An 18,492-nucleotide genomic window follows, 5' to 3' on the forward strand; every position below is an offset into this window, starting at 1 on the left:
TCAAAATGCACACCTTCTGCATCGGAGCCTTTTGTCATGCTCCCGAAGCCTGAACCCCTTTCTTTTCTAAAGCGTGCATGTGTCTACTGCGTTCACCTGGCTGGGTGAGGTCTCCTTCCATCAACAGAGGGGGAAGCAGATCCAGACCCAGCAACTTTATAAATTCCATCATCTGATTTCTAGATTCCAATCCCTCTACAATTTTCGTAAGGTGTTTCTTGTCTTCTTCAACTCAGAATTTCTCTGTTATCACTAAATATCCTCTCTCCTAATCTTCCTCTTAGAAAGAAATGTTCTTCCTCTATTTTCAGCAAAGACATGCATGCCTTCCATTGAGCTGAGCTCAGACCAAATCCAGCATTCTAGGTATACAAGATTCTAATGCATCTGAACATAGTTTAAGATACATTTTTACCATATAAATCAGACCTAGTTACTCAGCGAAGGAAGGAAAAAGGAAGGAGGGAAGAGATTATAGAGTCCCTAATTCCAACGAATTGACATACAAATTAATGCTTAGTGTTCATATTAGATACCACAAATATATAAAACAGTACCTTTGTTCAAGCAAAATAATACATCTGTAAGAAGAACTGAGGTTTTGATATTACATATTTTTGTTATAGGGGTAAAAATAGTTTCTTTTTAAAAAAGGGTATAAAAAAGTTTTAAGTTAACTTTAAAAAACAGAAAACTGTTCCAAAAAATGGAAACTATGCCAAGGCAGAAAGAAGCCAGTGAAATGCATGAGTTATTCTCCATAAAAGTCTCATTAAAAAATATATATATATGTATGTGTGTGTGTGTATATGTACATATGTATATACGGTATTTTTTATGGCAAAACTACCCGAACAATACTGGACATACTGTAAATGCTTGAAATTGCTCAATAATTAAAATGTCATTTCACTATTACATAGACCAAGTAATATATGAAAAATTAAGTATTCAGAGTGACCACTTCTTTTGTCCATCATAGGATTGTTAGATTAGCGTTAGCTATCTTTCCTAAGCAAACCTCCCTTCCTAAAGATCTCTTTACTGTGGCATTCTGTTCCAAAGAGTTGTCCTCCCTAAAATGCATGTCAGTGCAGTGGTAAAAATCATGGCCACTTTACTAGTTACGCAGTTTTAGCAATTGCTTTTGTTTCTTTTATGAGCATTTATCACTGAACCTAGCTCAAACGGAATTGAGAATCCCATGAGCTAATCTGTACATGTAGTGTTTAGTATACTCTTAAGATGGCAAGCACTCAATAAATGGCATCTATTGCTAGTAGCTGTATTTTCCTTCCTCCACTAACGACTGGTTTATTCGTTTTCTACCACTGGCCTCCATTGAGGCCACAGTTAAAACATTCCCACTAAGGTCTTCTTGATCAAAAAGGCTAAAACAGTTGCAATTTTATTCTGATACCTCTTTATATTCCAAGACTATTTCATCCTCACATATAATTCTACTAACAACTTATCTTGTTCTGTCTGAGGCACAGAGCAGTCATTGTTTAGGGTATTAAAAAAAATAACAGATTTATAAATCATAGAGTTGGAAACACAGAGATCATCTACTCCAAACTTTTTCTTTTTAGAGAAAAGAAAAACGAGATCTGGAAGCATTCACGGATCTACCCTCCTAAGGCCCACAGAAAGTGAGGAGCAGTGCAAAACACAGGATTCAAAATAGCCGGGCGTTGTGGCAGGCACCTGTAGTCCCAGCTACTCGGGAGGCTGAGGCAAGAGAATCGCTTAAGCCCAGGAGTTGGAGGTTGCTGTGAGCTGTGTGAGGCCATGGCACTCTACCAAGGGCCATAAAGTGAGACTCTGTCTCTACAAAAAATAAAAATAAAAATAAAAAAAAACGCTGGCTAGTGTTTCTCCCCGCTACATTGCACTGTCACACAACAAAATCAAAATTAAAAACATATAAACAATAGCAGAAAGCCAGTACTTTGTACGTTAATTTTTAATGAATTATAAACTTACCTATACAAAAACTTGTACATGCTCTTAGCAACATTATTCGTAATAGCCAACACATGGAAACAACCCAATGTCCATCAGTTCTATATGGCTAAACAAAACATGGACATCTACATAATAGAATACTATTAGGCAACAAAAATGAGGGCAGCGCCTGTAGCTCAAAGGAGTAGGGTGCCGGCCCCATATGCTGGAGGTGGTGGGTTCAAACACAGCCCTGGCCAAAAACTGCAAAAGGAAAAAAAAAGAAAGAAATATAGATACATAATAGAGGATAAGCTTTGAAGATATTATACTATATGAAAGATAGCAGACACAAACAGTCACATATTGTATGATTCTATTCATATGAAATATTCAGATTAGGCAAATCCAAAGAGAAGGAAAGTGGTAGACCAGTGGGTGCCTAGGGCTGGGGTAGATAGATATGGGGAGCGATTGGTAATAGACACCATGTTTCTTTTAGGGGTGATGGAAATATTATACAATTAAATTGTAGTGACTATTGCATAGCTCTGAAATGTACTAAAAATTAATAAACAGCGTAACTAAAATGGGTGAATTGTATGGAATATAAATTTTAGCTCAATAAAGCTGTCAAAAAATAATTTTAAAAATAAACAAGAGAACTGCCCACTTTGTAAAGCAAAACAATGTAGATAAAAATGATGTGCACTTTAAGGATTAAAGAAAGAAACGAGCAATATGTAAACAATATTTTCCAGAAAGTCTGTCAAATGAACTACATATGCTTAGTGATTTATCCTCCTGACTTACACTATAATTAGAACATACTGCTATGAAAAAATTTCAGCTGCGAAGACAAATTTCTTGCAACACTGTACATTCTGGAGGGGATGAAACAATGAGAAAAAAGATTAAATAGATTAAATGAAGGGAAGAAAGGAGAATATAAGCAATAGTGTTGACACCATCATTATATACACAGGTTAACCAAACTCTTTATTACTATAAATTAATACTACAAAGAGAACTCAGATTTGCTTTTTATTTTTAACCTCAAGGGAAAATTAAAATAAAGTTCTTATTTCTTAGGTTATTTCAAAGTTTTCTTATCAACACAAAGACATCCAAGATTTGATTAAAGACTAAATATCTATTCCCTTCAACGATATTACAATAAAGTTTGCTTTTGAAAAAGGTATAAAACATGTCTTTGAATTAGAACAGTACAAAGATTGTTCTGTATTCCCTAAGAAAGAGGTTGAGAACATTATTGAACACACATTACTTTGAAACATTGCCTTCCCCTAAAAGGTGGGATCTCTAATTAAATGTATTTCCTCACACTCACAAATAAAAATAGCGATCATGCTAACATTACTGATCACATCTTATGCACAAAGCACTATCCTAATCACCTTCTGTGTATTCACTGATAACTCACAACAATCCTACGAAGTTAGAATCGTTGTCAGTCACCATCTAACAGCAGAGGAATCTATGGCTTAGGGAAATGGAGGTTAATCTGCTCAAGGTCATGCACCTTGTAAGTAGCAAAACTGACATTTAAGCCTAAGGCTGTCTGAGTCCAAGGGCGTGATACTGTGATGTAAGAAATGTACTGTACATTCCGTCTCTACCCGTGGATCCTCGCACAGAGCTTCCCAAACCCTAGACTCTCTGGAGTGAAGAGTGTGCTTTTGCATGTTCATGAGATGACTGCTGACCAGCTGCTCTTCAGACAGCCTCAGGATGGGGGCTATTTGTGTGGGAAACCCATCATGTGATAGAGGGTGGGAACTTAAAGTTCCAACTCCCCTAACAACCTTGCTGCCCTCACCTCACTCCCCAACCCTCACCCTAACCTTCAAGGAGGGGCGAGGGGCCCAATGGTTGCATTATCATCAAATGGCCAATGATGTAATCAAACATAATAAAGCACCCTCCACAAAAACCCAAAGGGCTGGGTTTGTGCAACTTTCAAATTGCTGAACACACTGAAGTTGCTGAAGGGTAGAATGTCCACAGAGCTCTCACATACCTCATCCTGGGTATCTCCTCCATGTGGCTGTGCTCTGTATCCTTTGTAATAGCTGATCTGAGTTCTGTAAGCCACGCTAGCAAATTAATTGAATTTGAGGAGAGAGTCAAAGGAATCCCAATTTACAGGTGGTCAGCAAAAGCGCCGGTCACAGCGGGGGCTTGCAAATGGCCTCTGAAGTGGGGAGGCGGCCTCGTGGCTCACCCTCAACCTGTGGGATCTGATACTATCAGTGTCAGAACTGACATACATTTTAGAATACTCCACTGGTGTCCACTGGAAAACTGGCTACTTGCTGGTAAGGAAAAACAGCCACATATTTTTGTGACCAGAGATGAAGTATTCTGTGTTGACTACGCAAAAGAAGAAAAGACATTTGGTTTTTTCCCTGTATCTACTACAAAGGCCCTACTCAGAAGCCTTAAGTTATACTAATTCTCATCTTCTCAGTGATTAACATAGCAAGCTTTATTTTAATATGAATAATAAAAAGCTTTAACAAGTGCAACATTCATTTTTTAAGATAGGATATCAAGGTTATGTTTTTTAAAGAGTACTTTATCTTGCAGTGACAAACACTTTAATGAAATATGGTTGACTTAATCTATTTGCACTGCTATAACAAAAAACCTGAGACCTGGTAACCTATAAATAGTAGAAACTTACGTCTCACAATTATGGAGGTTGAGAAATCCAAGATCAAGGCACAGGCAGGTTCAGGGCGTGGTGAAAGCTTTTTTTTTTTTTTTTTAATAATGTCATCTAAGTGTCCTCGTGGCAGAAGAGATAGGACAAAAAGAGTTCAAACACTGTGTCTTCACATGACAGAACGTAGGCAATAGAGCACGCCTTTCAACCTTGAGCCCTTTTATACGGATGCTAATCCCATTCTTCAGAGCAGGGCCCTTGTGACTTAATCATCTCCCAAAGGCTATTCCTCTTGACAGTGAGGATTAACTTGCAACACACAAATAGCGGGGGCCATTCAGACAACAGCACTGGGATTGGCCTCACTAATGGGGATGGGAAAATAGGACGGCCACTTGTTGATAATTATTGAAAGTGGATGATGGGTAAAAAGTGGTCCTTGTACTATTTCCTATGTTTCCGTATGTTTGAAATAAAATTTAAAAAGACTAACTAAACATACCAAGAATGTATAACCCTTAAAAATAATATAAATAATAAGGCAGCTATAACCCTTACAAATATTTGCCATAATATTTTATTTCAAAATCTCAAGAGGAGACAAAAAAGAGACTATACATACTCTTAAAATATTCTCCTATTCAACATCATACTCCAAAGCCCTCAGAGAAAGACGTGAGCATTCAGACCCCACCAAGGACTGCTGAGGAGGGAGGAAACCAATTCTGATAAATGAGATAGCCAGAGATAAAAAGAAGCAGGCCGGGAGGCAGGCAGAATCCCAGCTTCCGGATTTCATTCCCTGTCTCTCTAGGCCTTTCTCGCCTTTGTCACTATAGTCATTTTCTCAGCAGTCTCCCTCTCACTCTCTATCAGCATATTATACTTTTTGTTAAGTGATTAAATTTCTAAGAAAAGCAAAATTTTCTGTCCACAGCACTCATTCATTGGGGTATGTGAATAGCAGTGGCTGGTCAGAAGAACAGGCAGATCTTCTAGGTGCAGAATCAATAAATGTCACATTGATGGATCCAGAAAAGAAACAGATGCCCAAGATTTTTGACTATGACACATATTTACAACTTCAGAGTATGTTCCAAATTTAGTAGCAATCTATTTTATTTACATATAGTGAATAAAGCCAAAAAAGTTACTTCTGAAATCTAAAATAGGTACTGTCTTTATCGTTTGAATGTGTCTGTTCACCTAGGACAATGCCTGGAGCACAGCCAATGAAAAATATATATTTAATATTTGCTGAATAAGCTCCCTTCTTAGGATCCTGCCATCTTTCTCATGTAGGTGCCACTTAGTAGAATAATTAGGAAGCAGAAGAAGAAGTAAGGGAAAAAAAAAGCTTAGATAATTTTAAATTTGTCAAAGCACTACGAATAGAGCATGTATTTACTTTGAACAGAATATTAAATTACAGAGTTCAGGAACATTTACTGAAACATTTTGGGACCCAGCCCATTCACATCACAAATGAAGAGAGGCACTTTATAAAGCCTTCTTTATGCCGAGGCAGCTCTGACTTTCGGCTTCTGGAAATGTCTTGGCTTATTTGCTTTTACCACTTTGATAATCTAAGTGAGTATTCATTATCTATGTTTCAACACTTGGAAAAAGTCACTATTTAACATGTACATTTTTCCATTTTATGAAGTTACAACTTAACTTTGAATACAATATTTACTACTATCACCCCCCCCCTCCACTTTACTTTCTTACTTTAATTATCTGCACAACTTCTGAGCCCATAGTACTTTCTTGCACTATTTAGATTGCTCCTGATTCTACCACCCACCTCTCATTCAGCAAATTATCTGACAGAAAGAATACACAAGTGATTGTACTTTAGGATTTCTTTGAATAGTCAAAAATAAAAGATTTTTGCTAGTGAATTATTTGTAATAGTTGAGGAAAAATAATACCTATTTTACCATCAACTACTACTACATTCTAAAGGAGCTATTAGAACAACTACCATTTTTCATGGGAAAAAAACAACATATATAATTTTCTAAAATGAGGAAGTATGACAATTATTTACAAAAATTGATTTAAAGTAAAGATGGCTTTCTCAAGAGTGATCGCTGCTTCTGGTACAAAGCTTAGGCAGGAGGCACCAGCACGTCCACACTGCCTATGGAGTCCTCAACATTACTTTCGGATCCCCTAAAAATGAGCAGAGGGGGCAGGGTGTCATGATAAAGACCAGAGCCCGAATGACTTGGGAGCAACTCTGAACTTTGCCCCTTATTAGTGGTATGACCTTAACCAAGTTGCTTTACCTCTTACCCTGGCTTCAGGACTGTAAGGGGACTGGGCTGCCACTCAGTGCCGGCAATTCACTAGAATTCTTCTACTAACTCTCCCTTCAGCCAAAGTTCACTCACGTTGGCTGCAATGCTTATTAATTAAAAGAACTGGAAATAAGACAATCATCTTTCCTGAACTATCTCCTTATGATCCCTCCCCTCTCAGAAATCTGCAGTCTATCAACTGCTGAGGACTGTAGACTGGGGACTGCTGAGGACTAGTGCCATTTCATGTGCTACCGGGCAGCCTCTGTGACACAACAGACAACAAATATGCTCTGTGTGTGTTGTAGATAAGAAAGTTTCTCAACATTCTTCCTGGCCTCAGTATCATAACTCAATTACACTCTTAGTTGTTTTTTTTGTTGTTTTTTTTTTGGGGGGGTTATTCCCTTTTTAACAAAGACATCCATGTGTGTAATGGGAGTGGGGAAGAGATCTGCTATAGTCTATAAAGACAGTGGCAGACGGGCGGCGCCTGTGGCTCAAGGAGTAGGGCGCCAGTCCCATATGCCGGAGGTGGCGGGTTCAAACCTAGCCCCGGCCAAAAAAAAAAAAAAAAAGACAGTGGCAGAACAAAAAGATGTTGCAATGATTTTGCCACAAGACACAAACCTGTGGTAGAAAGGACCTGCCCTAAGTGAGGGACTAGAGGGCCTGGGACTCATTCTACATCAGGAAGCACACAGGCTTCATCTTGAATGCAAACTCAGTCCATTAGTAGTATACAGACACACTAATTAATGTTATAAGCCACAACTCACAATGAAGATCAAATAACACAACTATCTTTAAAAGACAGAAATTACAAGGATGCAAAAAAGACACAGGGACACACACACATGAACTTTACTGAGAATATAAAAAACGCACATAAAACATAAATAGATAGTATAGGTCTATATCAACCTTTATACTCTTTATACCCTGAATGTAAAAATACCTATGTAATATAGGTAGATCTTAGAGGTACATATCAATCTTTATACCCTGATAAAATACCTCCTTCTTAAGCAGACATAAATGCTAACCAAAAAAGTAATAACACAGTAGGTCATTTAAAAAGCAACAGTAAGTTCCACAAAGAAGAATAATACAAATGCTCTGATAGCAAATTCTAATAAAAATAGATATTACTAATAAAATCAAAAAAGGGCACTCTACATTGAAATACTAAAACCTGCTACTATTGACTCTTGAAATAGAAAAGTACAAACAGAAATTATAGATTTTCTAAAAACTAGTAGGAATCTCTCTCATCTCCCCTCTTTCATGAGAGGAACCCGCTTCCAATTCTCTTTGAAAGTGCTCTAAACTTTCTCTTTGTTATTCTTAAATAAAACTTATTACACTAAAACATAATATGAAAAGACACATTAAATACACTGAACAGTGGAAAATCTGTAGCCTTAAATATTTATGTGAAAAATAAATTCCTAATTCAAAAAGTACAAAGTAAACCAAGAGAAAATGGAGAATAGAAATAATAAATATTAACAAAATTAGGTAGAGAATTTAAAAAATCATTATATCTAATTCATAAATCAAAATCCTGGATTTATTTTAAATTAAGAAAGCAGACAATGACTTGGTGCCTATAGCTCAGTGGCCATCTACACTGGGACTGGCAGGTTCGAACCCGGCCCAGGCCTGCCAAACAACAATGACAACTGCAACAACAGCAAAGAAACAACAAAACAAAACAAAAACAAATGGGCGTTGTGGCAGGTACCTGTAGTCCCAGCTACTTGGGAGGCTGAGGCGAAAGAATTGCTTAAGCCCAAAAGTTTGAGGTTGCTGTGAGCTTTGATGCCACAGTACTCTACCTAGGGTGACATAGTGAGACAAGGAAGGAAGGAAGGAAAGAAGGAGGGAAGGAGGGAAGGAGAAAGGAAAGAAAGAAAGAGAGAGAGACAGAGAGAGAGAGAGAGAGACAAGGTTAATCCAAAAAAAGTGGGGGAGGACAAATGTCAAAATAAGAAGTGAGAAGGGAGAAGATACATTGCAACAGTATAAAAATAGATACTACACAAGATTATTCATTGCAGCATTACTTATAATTGGAAAATACCACTGGAAATAACCTGAATGTCCATAGATGGGACCATGGTTGAGTAAAGAAATCAGTACATCTACACGATGAAGTACTAAGCAACTCTAAAAAGAAAGAACTCCTTATGTTATTAAAATAATATGTATATCCAGAATATACTGTTAAGTGGAAAAAGCAAAGTACACAGGAATATATGCATTGTACCACTTTTGTGTAGGAAAGAAGACATATATTAACCTGTTCACTTTGTGTAAAGAAAAACAAAAGAGTTAGATAAATGAGAAACTAATCAGAGTAACTGCCTAGGGAGTGGGGGAGAAAAATGGAACGGGCAGGTGGTCAGAGAAGTGGAAGAGCTGACAGGGACCACCCGCCCTTCCCTGGTGTGGTTTCTGTATGGTGCTGACTTTGAAACCATGCTATATGACTCATACTCAAAGAAAAGTAAGGAGATCGACAAAGATGAGAGAGAATAAAAAAAATCCTAAATGAAAATCAAACCAGTATCTCTATGGCATTTCAGATGACTAACATAACAATACTAAACGGGGAAAGGAAGAACTAACCTAAGTAACTTTTGAACTATCTTTTTGCTACATATTCTCAGGTTGTAAACAAAAGTGAGCCGTAAATAAACATTAAATTCCATAAAGAGTTTGATTTTTACATTCTTAAGGATTAGCAATTCTGAATTTCCTTTGTATATTCTAGGACTAAGCAAATAAGTATACCAGGAAGAACAGAAGCCAGGCTTCTCACTGTCAAAGGAAGTTTCAAAAGGAAGGGGGGAGGGAGGCTAGAATGAACCTCACAAGGATGTTTAGAACAGGAATATGTCATCATAGTTTTTTGTTTTTGGTTTTTTTTTGCAGTTCTTGGCCAGGGCTGGATTTGAACCCACCACCTCTGGTATATGGGGCCGGCACTCTACTCCTTGAGCCACAGGCGCTGCCCTCATCATAGTTTTTAATACACAGAGACAGATGTGGGGAGAGTACATGTGTGTATATGCTCTTACGTTTTATGTGTTAACTTGACTAGGCATAGAGTACCCAGATATTTGGATAAATATTATTATATTTTCTGTGAGGGTGTTTTGGGAAAAGGTTTACATTTGAATGGTAGATCAGACTGCCCTCCATAATACAGGGGGGCTCATTCAATCAGTTGAAAGCATGAATAAAACAAAAAGACCAACCCCCAGTGAGAGATGGTCCCTCCAGCAGACTGCCTTCACACTTCATCTGTTACGTCAACTCTTCCTACCTGAGTGCCCTCAAACTCCAACACCAGCTCTCCCTGGGTCTTCAGCCTGCTGGCCCACACTGAAGACTGGACTTGCCAACCTCCATAATCATGTAAGCCAATTCCGATCACCATAGGTTTGCTTCTCTAAAGAACCCTGACTAACACGAGAGCTAAAAGTAATGCTCGCTCAGTAGCAATGAGAACAAATGCCCAGATTTTGATTTCTAAATACCATTCCCACTAAAAGGAATTAGGGCTCATTAAAGAAAGGCAAATTCTAAGTCTGGGTAAGCAAAGCATAGGATGACTCTAGAACACCTGTTCCCAGAATATAAGAAAATTCGCAAAGATTTATGGCATATGTCAAAAGGACACAGACTGATTCAGGTATGAATTATGACTTCAACTTAAAACCAGTGAGCAAAAATTTTATAAGAAACAGGATTATTTACATAGCCTTAAAGTATCTCCCCACAAGATACATACTAGTTTAAAGAGAAAAACAGCAATTTTACAGTAGAGAAATCTGGAAAACTCCAACATAACAAGTTTATAAAAGCTTATACATCACCAGTAATGGAACAAAACAGTAGCCTCCAAGTAGGATACACTGAAGGCATATCACTTCTGTAGAACCCCAGCCAAAAAATGCATAACCTCAATCTAAACATGAGGAAATATCAAAAAATCCTAAATTGTAGTATATTTCTAAAATATTCAAAAATGTCTTATCATGAAACACAAAGAAATAGCAAGGAAGGGTTACAGATTAAAGGAAACTAAGGAAGCATGACAACTGAAAAATAGCACAGAAATCCTGCACGGGCCCTAAAACAAGAAAAATATTTTCTTTTTTACTTAAAAGGACATACAGAAATATAGCAAAATTTAAATAAAGCCTATATAGTATAGGTCAATTTAATTTCCTGATTTTTAATGACTGATTATACCTTGATTCTATTTTTTAAAAAGCCTTTACTGTCTTGTTTTTTAGAAAATGCACATGGAAGTAAGTATTTAGGCATAAAGAAACATAATGTTCACAAGCCACTCTCAAATGGTTCAGAAAAGAAACAGTAATTATTTATTGCTTTATAAAAAGTAAATATGATAAAAAAATAAGTTCATATTAGGACAATGTGGGGTGAAGGCTACATGGAAATTCTTTAAATTATTTTTGCAATTTGTTTCTAAGTCTGAAATTATTTCAAAACAGAATACATTTAGGTAGTGTTACAATAGTATTTGATGATAAGCTTTTCTGTATTATTCCCCAATACATGTGTATAGTATTATAAAAGGCAAAAATGTAAGAGAAATCCTCATGTTATCCTTAAACGGCACAAAACCTGCTGACTCTATCCTATTCTCTTCAATAGCACTATTGCCTCAATTATTAAATAACTTCTCAGAGATTTCCTGATTATAGACTCATCCCCCTTTCAATTTACCCTTCATCCACTTGCAGAATTAATCATCTCACTAATTTACTTGAAAATCCTGAATGATGCCCCATAGCTAACTCTTCGACAAGATCACATCATCCAGGTGGCTGTAGTGTCAGCCACTATAATCCACTGACCAGACTTCATGAACCTGTAGTGGATAATGCTAGTGCTAGATCACCAGACACCATTAGCTTTTTCTGATGAATATTTGGTTTTAGACTGTGTTTCGGCACTTCATCTTTATCAAACCATAGTACAGAATGCCTGCAATTATCAGAAACAATCCATTTTTCATCACACATAACAATACAGTGTAGAAATGGTTTGCCTTTACGTCGTGATGGCAAAGAAATGCAAGCTTCAAGACAAATTCTCTTCTGACACCTGTTTAATTCACACAGAACCCATCTGTTCAGCTTTTTGACCTCACCAAGTTGTTTCAAACGGTCCACTATTGCTGGAATAGTAATGTCAAACCTTGCTGCTAACTGACACACAGGTAGAGACAGATTCACTTCCACTATAGCTTTTAGCTCATCATTATAAACCTTGGTCTGAGATCACCGACAAACTCATTTTCAAGATTAAAATGACCAGAACTGAACTTTTGAAACCAAGGACATAATATTATGTATCACGTCCTTCCCAAACACTTCGTTGGCATTTCAAGTGGTCTGCATTGCATTGGTTCCACAATGGAACTTATATTCAAAAACAACACAAACTTTGGACTTATCCATGGTTTCACAAAAATTGCTCTAAAAAGAACTTTTGAAAGAATCGCAAGCCAAAACATGCATGTGGAAGAATGAGGGTATACTTTCACAATAAGAAAACAAAAAACAAATGTCAAACTGAAATGTCAGAGATAGCAACAGTCAAACTGAGTACTTAAGGAAATCAAGTATTTCCTACTTCATAGCCTGTATCACTGCCTCCCTCTCTATCTCATCAGCAAGAAACCAAGTGCAGCTCCCGGAATGTGCCATGCTGTGACATGATTGTGCCCTGACCTATGCTGTCACCTTTACTGTCAATATCATTATTGACCATCCTTTGTCCAGGAGATTTCTACTCATGTTTTAAACCCTGTCTCAGGTTCACAGTCTCTGTGAACCCTTCCCCGACACGACGCTCCATGTGAGGACGTGTAACCACGCTCTCCCTCCTCGGTGTTATCATTCACCTTCCACTCCATTACACTTACCCCTCATTATTCCCTGCCTCCCCTCCTAACACGAGTGTACTGACAGAAGGAACCATATCATTTTTATTTTGGAATTACCTGGAATATAAGAGATTCTCATATAGTGTTTGTTACAATGAGTATGTTCACATACACACACCATACAAGCATATAGTAAATGATACAAAATAAAATATTGTGATGTCCCCAGTCAGTAGGCTGACCAAGGAAAACCTAAGAAATTTTTTTTAAAAAATAATTTTAAGCCTAATACACATTTTCACAGGGGAGATGACACATGGCTCTTGCTTGTTATCTAAGTTACAACAAGTCCTAGACTTAATTTTTTTTACATTCATCTTTGCAAAACAGATAATTTGACGTAGAATTTTTATTTTATTTTATTTTTTTCTTAGATTTAAGAAGATTTATTGTCAGCCAACCATGTATCACTGATGGTTTGGAGTATGCACTTTCCAAAGGTTCTGAGAAAATGTGACCCAATTTTTATATTCTACTGTTGGGTGATTAAAAACACTTTGTAGTTCACAGGCTTTAAAGTCATGAATTGGACCCAAAATAAATTTATGCAAAAAAAACTACCCAAAGTAGTTTTATTTTACAGTATTTAAGTTTAAGAATCATCTTTTTGGTGCTTTAAAAGAAGTAATTCCTGACTGAAATCCAATTTTATAAAAAATTTAATCAGTGCTTGAAACTAAGACAATTTTATACATTGCAAAGAAGTTTAAAAGAAAACATTACAGGCTCAGTGCCTGTAGTTCAGCAGCTAGGGCACCAGCCACATATACCAGGACTGGTGGGTTTGAACCCAGCCCAGGCCTGCCAAATAACAATGACAACTATAAAAAGAAAATAGTCAGGCATTGTGGCAGGCACCTGTAATCCTAGCTACTTGGGAGGCTGAGGGAAGAGAAAGCCCAAGAGTTTGAGGTTGCTGTGAGCTGTGACACCATAGCACGCTACTGAGGGTGACACAGTGAGACTCTGTCTCAAAAAAAAAAAAGAAAGAAAACATCACAAATGTGACATATGCCCTCCTTTCTGATATATTACAGTGAGGAATAAAATTATTTTCTAATTCTGAAACAGAGATCCTTAAATTATTAATTACAGAATACCCATGTGAAAGCTTTCATGAAAAAAACATGACATAAGAATATGCAAAATCCTAACTACATAAATTAGCACTGCTACTGTTGTCTTTGATCCTCACCTTCCTGGTTTTTCTGATGGCTTTCTGATGATCAATCACTTCTTAGACTTTTGGGGGGACCTGGTATGATTTGATCCTTGCTTGCTCTGCTCTACCGAAATGTTTCCATCATAGCCTACACTTATAAGCATAGAATTCAGCATTTATTAAACGTATACACTTCATGAGGTCAGGGACTGAGCCAGTTTTACTTACCATTGTGTCTGTGCCCCTTCCTTTTAAATCCAAAGTCTAGTTCAGTGATAAGATAAACCACTGAGTTCACGTAGAGATATTTTTAAGAGCTAATTTTTATAAGGATTTAGTTTATTTTTGTTTAGAATAAGAAAAGTAACTATTTTCCAGAGTAAGCAATGGTAATAGACAGATGTACCAAATACTTCAATAGGTCTGCCTTCAGTAGCATAAAGCGTAAGTTCAAAATCTGCCCTCAGTGTCTGGAAGTACAGAGACCTCCCTTGCCCCACTTATCACAAAGCAGAGTCCATGGATTTGGTAGCTTTATCTACTGCCATAAGGATAGAGATCTAACTAGGGCATACAAGTTTTGAAATAATACTGTAAGCATTAAATACAAGCTGACCCCTGAACAACATGGGGTTTAGAGGCATTGACACCCCCACACACAATTACTAAGTGCAAAAAAAAAGTGCAGTAAAACCTGCATATAACTTTTGACTCCCCAGAAACTTAACTGCTATTGCCTACCACTGACTTGAAGGCTTACTGATAGATAATGTGGACAGTTGATTAACATATTTTGTATGTCGTATGTATTATATACTATATTCTTAGCTGGAAAAAAGAAAATGTTATAAAGAAAGTATATATAGTACTCATTAAGTAGAAGTGGATCATCTTCAAGGGCTTTATCCTCACATTGAGTAGACTGAGGAGGAGGAAGAAGGAAAGGGGTGTATTGGGGTGACAGAGGTGGAAGAATATCTGTGTAAGTGGACCCGCACAGTTCAAACCCATATTGTTCAAGGGTAAACTGTATAATTATATGAAGAAGCCCACAGAAGACTGATGGCATAATGAAAACTAATACCTGGGCAGCACCTGTGGTTCAAGGAGTAGGGTGCCAGTCCCATATACCAGAGGTGGCAGGTTCAAACCCAGCCTTGGCCAAAAACTGCAAATAATAATAATAATAATAATAATAATAATAATAATAATAATAATACCTTCCCATGATCTCCCCTTAGAAATCCTACTATAGATCAACCAAATTTTTCAAACATTATTAGATTCTAGCTGGGCATGGTGGCTCACACCTGTAATCCTAGCACTCTGGGAGGCCGAGGTGGGTAGATTGCTTGAGCTCAGGAGTTTGATGCCAGCCTGAGCAAGAGGAGACCCTCTTCCCTACTAAAAATAGATTGTGGTGGGTGCCTGTAGTCCTAGCTACTCAAGAAGGTGAGGCAAGAGGATTACTCAAGCCCAAGAGTTTTAGGTTGCTGTGAGCTATGATGCCAGAGCGCTCTATCCGGGGCAACAGAGTGAGACTGTGTCTCAAAAAAAGTTATTAGCTTCCATATGTATACATTAAATAACACATTATACTTGTAGTATACACTACATTTAGAAACATAGAAAATTTGAAAAGTAACTCAACAATTATCCAATAATTCTCACTACCATTCCCTAAGATCAGCCTTTCAAAGTAGTCACCTCAGTTTCCATAAGAAACTAGGAAGTTATTACCAATTAATTACTAAGTACAGGAAAAAGTGTGTGTCAATTTACAATTCTTTCTGTATTTTTCTCACAGAGGTCATATATAATTAACCAAACTGAATGGTTGTCTCTAAAATAACAAACTAGAACACCTAATTTCTTCTTCCTTAGAGGAAAGGCTTTGCTGTCATAAAAGTTAATTGAATTCTTATCTTCGATTCTATTTTTTCTCTATGTTCTCTATTATCTGACCTCTTTTCTCCTTTTTTCCTTCCTCTGACTTACCCTTCTTTCCTAATCCCTACCTGCTTTTATTCAAAAGTCTTATCAGTCTCTAAATAAAATACGTTACTTAGATGCCAAATGTCTATAGAAATTTTACCATAAGACACTCAAGACTGGCACACTCACTCATCAATACTAACGTCTGCTTTCTCTGCCCTAGCAGTAAATTCCTTGTTCACCACTAGTTGAGAGACCTAAAGGGTCACTAGTATCTTGGTGTTTGCCAGAAAATAAACATTCAAAATCAGATTAAAATTATTAATTCAACAAAAACATCTATGGTTTAAATGGTCTATATAAGATGCTATATTCTCTGCACTATTTCTAATACTACCTTCTTTTCTTTTTTTAAGAAATCAGTATTTTAAAAAGTTTGAGAAAATGATCTTGGATTTTATAATTTTCAATTGCCTAAAGAAATCTGATTATTTTCATAAAATGTTGTCTTCGCTTTGCAAATTAGATCACATTTCACATAACCTTTATATTACAATCACATGGGTAAGTCATTTGAAGGATGTATAACAGAATTTTTAAAAATCTATTAAGGTAAAAACTTTGAAATACAAAGTTTAAGCCTATACAGATGGAAGCATTCCAGGGCAAAACTTTAAAATAACTGAAACCACTCGTGCTTACTTAGATTTTTAATCCAGCTACATATTTAGAATCACTTAAAGAGCTTTTAGAAAATATCAGCCAGCCTAGGAAACAGAGCAAGATTCTGTCTCTTAAAAAGAAAAAGAAAAAAAAAAACCAATGCCAGGGCGCCACACCCCCTACCAAACCAAATGAATCAGAATCTCTGGGTTTCAGCACAGGAATTATTTCAAAGCTCCACAATGCACAGCTAGGACTCAAAACCACTAGCCATGTTATACAATTATTAACACAGCCTAAAATATTAAGGTGTTATTTAGCTTTAATAACACTTATTCTGAATGAAATGTCATTCAACTAAATTATCTAAATTATCTAGTAATCCAGTCCAATACCAACAAGAGTAGGTCCTCCACAACCATATGATGGTGAACAAGTATTTTAAGAATCAAACTTACAATGAATTGCTTCAGAAGGCATATGAAACTATTATAGTGCAGAACACATTATTTGACATTCTGCAATAATTATAGTTCCACATCCTTCAAAATATTTAATGATAAAAATACCTAACAACCTGCAAGTTACAAGGTGATGGGATATACAGCCTAAGATAAGGATTTGGACATTTCAGAAAGAAGAACACAAGGCCTTGTTTATACAAACAGTATAAGTGCAGAATCTTACAGAACAAAGGAGAACTTTCAGGGTTCCATCATATACAATGGTGTGACAGAGATAAACAGGAGGTGGAAATGTAGAAAAAGCTAAGATTGTGTATAGATTCAAAGCTGACTGAATGACAAACCAAGAAACTGTGTTAGTCTTTAGGCAGCAGAGTTACTAGAGGTTTTTTTTTAAAGGGAATAATTCAGCAGTCCACTTCCTGGAAGATGGAGTAGATGTACTTTTTCCTATGTATCTCACTAAGTGCCACTAAAAGCCCTAAAAACATTACAGATAAAACAAGCTTAAGAAGTCTGTGAAAGGTAAAGAGAGAAAGGTGGACTGACTAGAAACAACTTGGTAGTATGTGTCCCTGTGTTTGCTTTTTGCCTCATTATATTTTAACTTGCAAATGAAAAGGTGGCAATCTGGAAATACCAATGGTGGAAAACAAAAACAAAGCTCCAATAAAAGTCTTTAGCCAAAAGACCAGGAAAGGGCAGTCTAGCAAGACAGAAAACTTAAGACAAAAATACTGCTACTCTAGCCAAGCACTGTAGGCTCACTCCCACCCATGCCAGCAAAAGCCACATGGGGAGCCTAGATTTCTACTCTTAGAAGTCTGTAAGGAGGTATCCAACACTCCCTGCAGGGCAGAGCCAGAGAAGACCAAGTAGAGCTCCAAGACATTCTTCTGGCAATAAGCCCTCATCCCCTTATATCACCCATCCCTGCTATGTGAGTGGAGCCCACATGGGGCACTGTTGGAATTACCTGTCAACAATTTAAACAACTATGATAAAAACGCTTCAACAAGCAATTACAAACATGCCTGAAACAAATGAAAAATAGATTCACCAAAGAAAGAGAAACTCTTAGCAAAGTAATAGAAAATATAAACAGGAACCAAATGGAAACTATAGGACTGAAAAATATAACTGAATAAAAAAAGCTCAGTAAATAAGCTCAACAACAGAATGATGGAATAAGGGAAAGAACCAGTGAATTATAAAGTATGAGAAACCACATTCTCTTAATAATAAAAAATAGACTAAAAGACAAACAAACAGATCCCCAGGTACCTATGAAACCACAACAAAAGATCAAATACTTGTGATATCAAAGTCTCACA

General features: G+C 36.8%; 1 protein-coding gene across 5 annotated transcripts in view; it reads right to left on the reverse strand.

Annotated features, from left to right (window-relative positions):
* Positions 1 to 18,492, reverse strand: part of SESTD1 (SEC14 and spectrin domain containing 1) — a 134,446-nt gene that overhangs the window by 96,913 nt on the left and 19,041 nt on the right. Inside the window, exon 1 of one of the 5 annotated variants that reach the window (XM_053597675.1) lies at positions 8,690 to 8,710. The exons of the other annotated variants lie outside the window; for them this stretch is intronic. The gene's annotated coding sequence lies outside the window, so the exon portion shown is untranslated. Of the gene's footprint in view, positions 1 to 8,689; positions 8,711 to 18,492 lie in introns of those variants that run through there. 5 annotated transcript variants of the gene reach the window in all.

This window comes from Nycticebus coucang, chromosome 7 (genome assembly GCF_027406575.1).
Source record: "Nycticebus coucang isolate mNycCou1 chromosome 7, mNycCou1.pri, whole genome shotgun sequence".
In the NCBI taxonomy this organism is placed as follows: domain Eukaryota; kingdom Metazoa; phylum Chordata; class Mammalia; order Primates; family Lorisidae; genus Nycticebus; species Nycticebus coucang.